The sequence below is a fragment of the Rhinolophus sinicus genome, chromosome 17 (assembly GCF_057876585.1).
Source record: "Rhinolophus sinicus isolate RSI-liver-muscle chromosome 17, RSI-T2T, whole genome shotgun sequence".
Lineage (NCBI taxonomy): Eukaryota > Metazoa > Chordata > Mammalia > Chiroptera > Rhinolophidae > Rhinolophus > Rhinolophus sinicus.
Window position 1 is genome coordinate 98908910 of NC_142517.1, and position 12030 is coordinate 98920939.

A 12030-nucleotide genomic window follows, 5' to 3' on the forward strand; every position below is an offset into this window, starting at 1 on the left:
TGGCAAGATTTCATTCTGTTTTACTGCTGTGTAATAGTCCATTATCTACACACACACATGCACACACACACACACACACACACACAGAGGGTGCCAAAAAAATGTATACACATTTTAAGAAAGGAAAAAACTATTAAAATTGTAATGCTCAATATATACCGATAACAAAAGATGAATACAAGTCACGTTTGACTCCTGCAATTACAAGAGGTGATCAAAATTACAAGAGGTGATCAAAATGGTTACCATCAGTATCCAGACACTTCTGATTATGGTGAACTACTGCTTGAGAAACGTTGACCAAAGTGTCCACTTGTATGCATTTTTTGTGTGATATATATACATATAGACATATATATATATATATATATATATATATATATATATATATATATATATATATATATATATATTATCACATCTTCTTTATCCATTTATCTATCAGTGGACCCCTAGGTTGCTTCCATATCTTGGCTATTGTAAATAACGCTACAATGAACATAAAGGTACATATACGATCTTTTCAAATCAGTGTTTTCATTTTCCTTGGATAAATACCCAAAAGTGGAATTGCTGGATTGTATCATACATCTATTTTTAGGTTTTTGAGGAATCTCCATACTGCTTATAGTGGCTGCACCGGTTTGCAAAAAGTGGCTGCAAAAAGTTTCCCTTTTCTCCACATCCTCGCCAACGCATGTTATTTGTTGACTTTTTGATAATAGCCATTGTGACTCATATGAAGCAGTATCTCATTGTGGGAGAAAATAAATTTTAAAAGTAGGATAACACTTCTCCACACTCTAAAATAAGACATCTCTGCTTGGTTTGGTTGACTAGCTAAGTCAAGTCTCCAGAGGAGAAATAGTCAACATGTAATGTGAACATACAGTCACTTTGAACCTTTCTGCACTTACAGAAACTTCTCATCTCTTTTGTTGTTTCAGGGTTTGTAGGTTGACCTAGTCACCAAAACACCATTAAACCTTGTTTCTATGGAGGAATGTACTCTGAATTACAATTCAAGTTCTAGCAAAATGCACATTCTTTGTCATGATAGCACTTGAGGCCACCTGACCAGGATAGGTCCCCCCCCGCCCCCAATCCCATCCTGCAGCCTCAACAGACATTTAACCTCTAACAAGGGACTCTACTAATCTTGGAACTACAAGGCTGACTAGGTAGAAGACATTCTTCTTTCTTTATTTTCTTCACAAGCTAACAGTCGCTGGCCACCTACCCAATAGATATGTGGACATTTATAGACATACATCTGCTTCTGGAGGGATTCCATTTTCTCTTCCCTCTCCCGCTTACAGGGTTCACAGACCTTGCATAGAGCTGAGATATTCATCAGGCAAGCGTTCAACAACGAGGGAGCATCTTGACTCCAGGTGAATTCCTTGGCTTGAGGTTATTCTAATGGAGAAACTGACCAAGTATAGCGGCTAAGTCATGTTTCTAACTAAAGCAACAACAGCAGCCTAGACCACGAGGGAACACAAGTGGTGACCCGGGAGCTCGAGGCCAAGGATTAGGAGTACAGTGAAATCATAAATAAAATAATAACCTCGTGCTTATAAAAATCAAAAATAGGTTGTGAGGTAGAATGCAGAGGGTCAGGGTGTGCGGATTAAGATAGAGGCTGTAAATACAAGGGTGCCTGTGGTGGCAGCATTCTGAGCTGGTTCCCCCAAATCCTAGTCCCCTGTTTTACATGCTTCATATATGAGTAATTCCCTCCCGAGTGCAGACAGAAACTGTGATTATGATGAGATATCAACCCTACAATCAGGTTCCATTATATGGCACAGGTGAAGGGATCTTACAGATAGAATAAAGGCCCCTAATTAGTTGGCTTTGAGTTTTGAGTTCATTGAAAGGGAAATTATACTGGGTGGGCCTGACCTAATCGAATGAACCTGTAAGGCTGTCCTTGAAGCAGTAACTGCCCTGTTGTGGGGAGGCCTAGGGAAGGAGCCTTCTGGGTTATGGAAAGCAGCCTCTAGGAGCTGAGAGTGATCCCTGGCTGACAGCTTGGAAGAAAATAGGAACCTCAGTCATGGAGCTGCAAGAAGATGAAGTCTGCCAACCAGCTGAGGGAGCTCGGAAGTGGATTTCAGGAGCTAAACCTCCAGATGAGGATGTAGTCAGTCGAGACCTTGATTTCAGCCGTGTGAGACACTAAGCAGGGGACCCACCTAAAACATGCCAGACTCCTGGCCCATGGGAGCTGTGAGATTATGAACTAATGTTGTAAGCTGCTAAGGTTGTAGCAATTTGTTATGTGGAAATATAAAACAGATACAGCCAGAGGCCATAGTGTGTGTGTGTGTGTGTGTGTGTGTGTGTGTGTGTGTGTATGTGTGTGTGTATACTTCGTGCCCTGGGAGAACTTAGAGACGTTGAAACAATGGGCAGGACCTAATACATATTCTTACTGTTGTTCTATATGCCTTTTGTGCACTTATCCTTGATTTATGTTTTAGGTCTAAATAGCTCTTTTCCTAACCTGTTTTTTTTTGTGTGTGTTTTTCCATATTTTGCCTATGTCTCTTATTTTTTTTAATCTTTATTAAATTTATTGGGATGACATAGTAAAATTATATAGGTTTCAAGTGTACATTTCTATAACACATCATCTATATATTGCATTGTGTGCTCACCACCCAGAGTCAGTTCTCCTTCCATCAATATATATTTGACTCCATTTACCCTCTTCTACCACCCACCTCATATGGTTCTTGACATTTTCTGTCTGACTTATTTCACTTAGCATGATAATCTCACGATCCATCCTCTTATGTGCACACCTTCTATAATTAAATTAATTTTTTCTCATCTTAATGATCCAATGATCGACACAAAGTTTTTGTTTATTATTTTGTTTTGTTCTCAAAGGTGGAGTGCTAAATCCCTAAGCCTTGCAAATGCTTTTCTGCTTTGAATCCCAGGTTGCACTTATACACAGAATAGGAAGTAGAAGAAATTAGCGACTGGCTACAAGTAGATTTAAAGCTCCTCCGGGAGTGGTAAACCTAACAGAAAACCTGCAGTTTGTGTGTGTAGTCACACAAACCATTTAGATGTGGATGTTAGTGTTTAGTTAGCCCAGAATTACAGAGGGGGCCTGAAGCAACTTTATTTTGGTGATTTCAGAGTACAGAGTGGTATATGTCTGTGTCATCGGATGGCAGTCTGAATAAAAACACACCACAAGATAGACTCAGGACTGTCTATTGCACTGCAGTGCTTGTCCCCTGTTTTACCCAAAGACAGATGGACAACAAATGTCCTTCTGTTACTGGTACAAAGCTCAAACTGAATGGAATTTATCAGGGTTTTACTTCTAATCCCTCTTCTTAAGGGGTTCTGGCTGTTAGCCTTGGCAGGCAAGAGAAGGGGAACCAGATGCTCGAATGCTGAGGGCAGAGTTCTTAGATTAAAAACGACTTATTTTCATGTATTTGCATGTGCCATTCTAAGCACGAACATATCTAACTGATATCAGTGAATTTTAATGATGAATTAATATAAATAGCCAATCCCTTCCCCGCAAATAAAACCAGAATGTGTCATCTAAATCTTTAGCAATAGACATTTCTATGCTTATTACCCCAGATAATAAAGCCAGTTGAAATTTCTAAATAACACTGGTAAAAATATATTCATGAAGTACAACATTTTTATTTTAACATTCCCATAAAATGCATTCCCTCCTGGCCGTGGAACGTCCTGTTCATGAAAATACTTGCACAGCCTCCAGCTGTTCCTCTTCGTTTTCCCCACATCATTCCCACACTATCATTTTTAAAAGGCATAATAGGATTTTCCCAAATAATCACCAACTCACGATGAAATCACTTCTCCAGATCTAAGAACTCCAGCAAAGAATTTATAGGGGATTACTCTCTTATTTTCAAATAGTGCCCTATTCAGATGTATAATCACCCTACAGTTAGAGCAATAATTTCAGAAGGTCCTCAGTTATCTTAATAACGGCCATGAGATTCTAAAGGAAAAATTAATTTAAATTTGCTCTCATAATAAAGACTACAATGTACTCTGTTATCCGTGGGAGTTGGAATGGAAGAAGCGTTCTAAAATCAAAAATAGAATAATAAGACATCATAATCACAAAGTATAGTGATTAGAACAGTGACATCAAACCTGGTGGGTCATAAAAAGAAAAATCTTGGAGAGGGATTTAAAATGCATGTTCCCAGACCTACACATACCTTCTAATTCAGAATCTCTAAGATAGGACTTGAAAATCTCCAATCATGAAGCAATCCCCAGGTATTTCTGATGCAGTTAGTCTGTAGACCAGACTTTAAGAACCACAAAAATTAGGAGATATATCAGTGTATCCCATTGATTCGATAGAGTTTTAATAAGCTATTTAACTTAAAATTTTAAAAAGCAGACTTTTGGTCTAAATCCCTGCGTTTAATTTTCCAATCTCCCAAATTCCCAAGAACCAAAGGATTTCAAAAATTGTGGAAAGTTGTATCAGCTCTGAAAATCAAGGAAGAAAACCCAATTATTGTAGGAAAAGTCAAGAAATTCTGCAGAATATTGACAAGCAGACTAGATTAGGAGAATTGCTGGACAACTCACTATTCACAACTGACCCCAAGTACAGAATAGCAGAGCCTGGAGTGGAAATGGGTATTAGAACAGTGATAGGCGGTGTGGGGAGGGTGTTGCAAATCTAGATCTAACAAGGGCGAGATGACTCTGCATAATTTGCTCCCAGTTTATGTTTGAGCCATAGAGTAAGCCAAGGAAACTAAGGCCCATGCCACAGCTGGCCTCTGAAGAGACAGGCTGTGCCAGTTAGTGAACAGGGATATTATTCCAGCAAACAAAGAGGGAATAGTCTCTTTCTGGCATAGGGCAAAACTCTCTGACGTGGCTGCCCCTGGCTTTAATCCACACCCTATTTTTTAGAGGTAATTGCCCTATACTTCGGCAATGTAAAACCGTAGTAAAGCTAAACCTTCCTTCCTCCCTTCCTTCCTCCCTCCCGCCCTCCCTTCTTTCCTTCCTTCTTTCCTTCCTTCCTTCCTTCCTTCTAGATGCCAGTAGCACTCCCACCCCCAGCTATGACAGTCAATATATTTCCATACATTGCCAAATGTCCCCAGGAAAGGCAAAATCACCCCCAGTTGAGGAGCCCTGCAACTGATAGTAATGTTAAAAAATGTATAACTCTATACTAATAACACTGACAAGCTGAATTAAAAAATAATTTTTTGGAAAATATGCATTATCAAAAATTGAATTTTAAATGTAGCTCACTAAACAAAAATACAAAGACATTAAAGTTCTTATTAAAGTTTCATTATCCAAAAAGGTAAATTCCACACTTCCAATGCATTACATTGATTTGTCTGTCTATTCTTGCCCTCATACCACACTGTTTTAATTTTTGTAATAAACAATTCCTTTCAAACTTCTAAGGACTAGACCATTCACCTCCTATTTAGAATGTTATAGATAGGAGTACACAACAGAAAAATAATGAAAGTTACATATAAGTAATAAAAATTGGGCAAATTTAATAATATATGAATAATTTAAATACTATATTAACTAAAAAATTAGATTTTATAAAAGCCAATATGTCTGAAATATTATTCCAACATATAATCAATATAAAAATGAGATATTTGCATTTATTTTTAAGGCTGGATCTTTGAAGTCCAGCATGTATGTTACACTTACAGAAATTTTCAATCCAGATTAGCCATATTCTACTGCTCAATAGTTACGTGTGTATTAGACAGCATGGTTATAAAACAGATTTAAAGACAAAATTTCTCAGATTTATTTTCTGAATATAGTATTATAGAAGCATGAGGTTATAAAAAAGAAAAGAAAGAATCATAATCTCATTTAAGAATTCAGATAACAAAAACTCCACACAAAATATTAGCAAATCACTGACCTGTACCTTAAAATGATAATATGTTATTCATGATCAAGTATGGTTATTCCAGAAATGCAAGCTCTTATTCAAACTTGGACTCTATTAATATTATATATATATATATATATATATATATATATATATATATATATATATATACTATGTAAAGAAAGAAAAATTATATGATCATCTTGATACAAGAAATGTATTAAGTTAATAAAATTTAGTTTCTATGCCTGATTAAAAAAACAAAACAAATTTTAGGTAGCTCTTGGATAGGTTCTTAACATGTTACATACTACATTTTAAAATTCAAAGGCTGATGTCAAGGAGAAAAGTAAAATACAAGTGTCATTTCCAATAAAGCCAAGAGTTAAGAATAGGAATATCTTAATGTTCAAAAGATTCACTATTTTTCAAATGTCTAAGTGTCAAACTTATTAAAAATATTAGTTGGAAGATTAAGTGAGAGAGTAGCAGAGTTTTTGAAAATGAAGTGTGCTTTGCCCTATTAGATATCAATAAAAATAATAGAAAATAATTAAAATAGAGTGGAACAAGTATAGGAAGAACAAGCAGGACAATGAAACAGTGTAAAGAAAGAGACTCTATCAACATGTGGTAAAAGTTACTTCTCAATTCCAGTAGAGAATAGATAGAATCCTTCAATAAATGTTTGAACATTTTGCTGTAATATATGTTTACTGAAATACTATTGCTATGTGAAAAACTGAAAGTAACTAATATGCCTGACTATGAAATTTGTTATAGACATGATAAAATATTTATGTAATTAAATATATCCAGCCATTTTAAATTATGTTGTGGAAGAACATTTAAATCTATAGAAAAATGTTTATTATATAGTGTTCATTAAAAATAAAAGTTTACCAAATAAGCACTGTGAGGTTCTACTTTTGTATTCTCTCTGGTGTGTGTATAAAAATTGAGAGAAGACTAGAATGATATACACTAACTCAAATATTAAGATTAGTTATATACATATAGAAGACTTTTAGTTGATTTTTATTTTCTTCTGTGAATTCGCTATACTTTCTAAATGCTCAATATAAAAATATATAACTTCTCTAATCACTGAAAAAAAACCCAACTGTGTTTCCCAAAAATTAAGACCTAGCCGGACAATCCACTCTAATGCGTCCTTTGGAGCAAACATTAATATAAGACCCGGTATTATATTATATTACATTATATTACATTACATTACATTACATTACATTACATTACATTACATTACATTACATTACATTACATTATATTATATTAGACTCGGTCTTATAGTAAAATAAGACCGGGTTTTATATTATTTTTTCTCCAAAAGACGCATTACAGCTGATTGTCTGGCTAGGTCTTATTTTTGGGGAAACACGGAAGTAGGGAAGTTAAAACACAGAAAAAATATATACTCTTTAACACTAAATCTACTGAGAAACATTGATCAATATATTCTAATGACCATTTTTATCAGTGTTACTACCCAACATACCCACCTGGATAAAAGTTCTGATTTTTAGTCAATGCTTATTCCTATATTTGGAACATCCTCTCTGTCCCTGAACATCAACTGTCAAAATCCCATCTAAAAACTCAAAAGCCAATGAAAAGGAAGATACATAAGTATTCAATAAGTACATAAAAAGTGCTAAACCTCATTAGTTATTAGAGAAATGCAACTTAAAACCATAATAAAATAATACAATACACAAACTAGAATATTTAGAGTTAATAAGACTAACAATACCAAAAGCTGGTGACGATACAGAGAAAACGTATATACTGCTAATATTAAGGATAAAGTACTAGTACAACGACTTTAAAAGAATATTTGACAGTTTCTTATAAAGTTAAACATATGCCTACCCTATGACCCAACAGTTCCACCAGGTAGTATTACCCAAGAGAAGTAAAGGCATATTGTACAAAAAGATTTGTACCGGAAAACTGTGTCATCTTTATTCATTAATGCTAAAGATTGGAAACCATCAAATGTCCATCAAAAAACATAACAGATAAACTGTGGTGTATTCAGAAAATGGAATACTACTGAGAAATAAAAAGGAATGAAACTGACATATGCAGCAACATGGATAAACCTCAAGAGTATCTGCTGAGCAAAAGAAGACAAATACAAAGGGCTATTTGCTATGCTATTCCATTTAGATAAAGTTCAAGTCTAGGCAAAATTTACTGGTGTTTTGCTCTAGTAGGAGGTACAAAGATTGTCTGGGAAGGGACATGAGAACTCTAGGTAACAGTAATGTTCTGTGTGTGTGTGTGTTACATAGTGTGAGTCATACCTTTGTCAAATGCATTAATCTCTAACACTTAAGATCCGCCAATTTACATAAAATATACCTCAATAAAAGTAAATATGAAGAGGCAAAGAGAAAAAGGCCATTAAACCCTGACACCTTTCCTGATCCCCACATGGGATTTGATCTTTCTCCTATTAAGCTCCCTCTCTAATATTCTCCTCTGTTTGCCCTTATCTCCCACATTCATTTATAAGCTGGCTTCAGTCCGGGACTAGGCCTTATTTAATTGTTTTTTCCCTTTTTTAAAAATCCAACATATTTCTAGCAGGGTGTCTTAGTGATCCAACCAATAGATGGATATAAGGAGAGTACTTGCTTAATCATACTGACCCAAATATTTCTCAACTTTCACAGTTCAAAGGGAATATGTTCATACCAGTCTTGTGGTACATGCATCTTCAAGAATACATTTTCTTCCAGTGGTCTATAGGTTTTTCTTGAGATTGTGGTTATGGACTGGAAAAAGCCACTGTTGTTCAGGGACACACACACACACATTCACTCACCACATACTTCTTTCCAAATTGTACTCTGTTGGATCCATGAAAAATCTTCTAACAACTATAACGTTGTAAATCCCCTAATCTCTTGGACTGATAGTGGAGAGAATCTTAACCAAACTGGGATGGAGGCATGGTGCTGAAGGAAGTCAGACATGCCACCCCAAAATATGCAACCTTGCCAGATGGACTATTTTGAGTTCAAGGCACTTAAGAAACAACAAATACAAGAAAAACTCTCTGAACTTCCTTGTTCTTAAAAGTGGGAGATAAAATTCCTATGTGAAAGATTTCCTCCCTGTACCAGAAGGAAAGTAACATTTTTATCATCAAGGACAAGAAGTTGAGACCTAGAGAATTGTACACAAACAGACCTTGTTAAAATAATTTTTGTTTTCCCCACTAGTTGAGTCACTTTTCCACAATTGCCTCTCTTTATTCAGCCTCATATAAAAAAACAAGTAGGTTGCTCCATTTCTTTGGATTTTCATTCCTTATGAAGGCTCCCAGGTCACCTCAAACTTGTATTAAATAAATGTGTATGCTTTTCTCCTTTTGATCTGTCTTACATCAATTTAACTCTCAGGCCCAGCCAAAAAGAACCCTAAGAAGGTAAAGATAAAAGTTTGCCTTTCTTATACCACTATCCTTGTTGCTTGTATACCTTCCCCTCACATACCTGATAGCAGTATGTACTGCTGTTGACCCAGTCAGTGGAATGAGACCACCCAATTGTTAAACACTTCATTCAAAACCTCTGGAGCTGATAGGTTCCTTATATGTTGTCATACAGCATATTTTACATTGAAAATTTTTTCTATTAACTTTCATTAAAATGTGGAGAAACAATTTTATTTGAAAACATTTAGTTCCCAAATATATACAAATAATAATCTCTAATAAAGCATGCACTTGAAGAAGAAAAAAATCACTGTAATTATGAAACGTCACAGGTATTAAAAATAGTTTCAAAATAGAAGTAAAAAAGTGAAAATATTAGGAGTTGGTATCAGTTAGGGGAGGTAATCATGTGGCAAAAGCAGAAGTGAGCCCCAAATCTTTCACCCTTTGGCTTCTCATAATCACCTTCTATTGCCCTAACACTGCTACATTCTCATCCCATATAATTTCTAAGGATCTTTTTGTATTCCCTTTAACTTTCCCTTGTGTTATCAAATCTCTAAGATGTAACAGAATCAAATTTGAGATTTTTACCTAATATTCTAATTAAACTTTGATATTTTATTTCCCTATCACTCCCTTCCCTTCTGCGTTGTGGCCTTGTAGGCTTTCAGCAAGTTTTATTTAGCCTTTCTTGTTTTTCCCATTTTCATTCACTAAATTGGGAGCAATTCTGAAAATCATTTTAGAAGTTATTGTTTATGGGAAGAAATTATTAGCACATCACTTTATCTTGCACTACTCAGTCCTTCACTGCTCTTCCTAGGGGCTTCTATAACACACCCTCCTTCCTACCAGTCTCATCCCCTGTCCGATCCAACCCTTAGCCTGAATGACCTTTCCAGAACACTGCATATTCATCTGCTATCAGGGACAGGGAGAATTTACACACACACACACACACACACACACACACACACACAAACACACGCACGCACACACACACGCACACATACATACACACACATTTCTTTAGTTTTTATGGCTAGACTCGTAGTAAAATTGAAACAAGACTAGGTTAACAAGAGAAAGCCCAATTTCATATGTGGGTCACATGGAAGGTCGTAATAAGATGCTCAGATCATAACATGAGGCTCAAAGACATGACTGAAGCAGGCACGTTTTTAAACTTTTTAGACTAAGAAACAATAAATGTGCGAGATATTCACAAGACAATAAAAGGTAGTGCTCATTAGAAAACAATCTAAGCAAGGTTTGGGTATTTGCTCATGAAGAATTTAAATAAAGGAGTAAATTAGAAAAGAGGCAACAAGATTTGTTTTTACAGACTTTCTGGCTCTGAGTTGTTTAACTCTAGCAATAGGTGGTAACGTCCAGGTGCAGAGAGAATACCTTTCGCATGGGAGATTTACTTCCTTCATCCAAAGAGACAAGGGAGTGTCCAGCTGCCCTTCGGGCACTAGCTGCTTGTGAAGTAACTTTAATTCAAAGTGATCAATATGCCATTGTGAGATATTTTGGGGTGTGTCCCACCTTGGATCCTACCACTGCCTGTAGGAAAAAGTTAGAATTCCTGAGAATGGCTTTAAAAGCCTGTGACCCCAACCTGACTTTCCATCCTCACCTGAGTTTACCACTCCCCACCTGCCACACCAAACCCCATACGTCTTAGAAATACAGGACCTTTTGAAGCAGTGCTTCTGATAAAACAGTTTCAACACCATCGACATTTTGCCAACTGCTGTATTTTTTTACTATGTTTATCAAGTTGACATTGGTTAGTAAATTACATAAGTTTCAAGTGCACAATTCTATAATACATCATCTGTATATTGCATTGTGTATTCAGCACCCAAAGTCTAGTCTCCTTCTGTCACCATAAATGTGACTCCCTTTACTCTCTTCATACCCCACCCACCCACCTTCCCTTCTGATAAACACCATATTGTTGTCTGTGTCTATCATTTGTTTGTTCTTTTTCCACTTTCTCTTATATCCCACATATGAGTGAAATCATATGGTTCTTGTCCTTTTCTATCTGACTTATTTCGCTTAGCATAATAATCTCAAGATCGATCCATGTTGTCGCAAATGGCAGTATTTCATCTTTTCTTACTGCAGAATAGTATATCATTGTAGATATGTAGCATATTTTTTTTATCCAATCATCTATCAAAGGACACTTAGGTTATTTCCACGTCTTGTCTACTGTGTATAATACTGCAATGAAATAAGTGTACATATATTTTTATGAATAAATGTTTTCAAAATTTGGGGGTAGATACCCAGAAGAGGGATCACTGGGTCATGTGGTAGCTCTATTTTAAATTCTTTTAGGAACCTCCATACTGTTTTCCATACATCTTCACCAGCAATATATGAGGGTTCCTTTTTCTCCGCAACCTCTCTGACACTTCTTACTTGTCTTATTAATAATAGCCATTTTAAGATGTATGAGGTGGTATCTCACTGTGGTTTTGATTTCCATTTCACTTGTAGCTAGTGAAGTTGAACATCTTTTTATATGTCTGTTGGCCATTTGTATGGTTTCTTGTAAAAATGCCTATTAAGGCCCTCTGCCCATTTTTTAATAAGATTGTTTTTTTGTTGTTGAGTT

General features: G+C 35.8%; 1 pseudogene; it reads left to right on the forward strand.

The window, feature by feature from the left end:
* The first annotated feature begins 2062 nt into the window (after window positions 1–2062).
* The window catches only part of LOC109456492 (small ribosomal subunit protein uS2-like), a 139764-nt pseudogene continuing 129796 nt past the window's right edge, over window positions 2063–12030 (forward strand).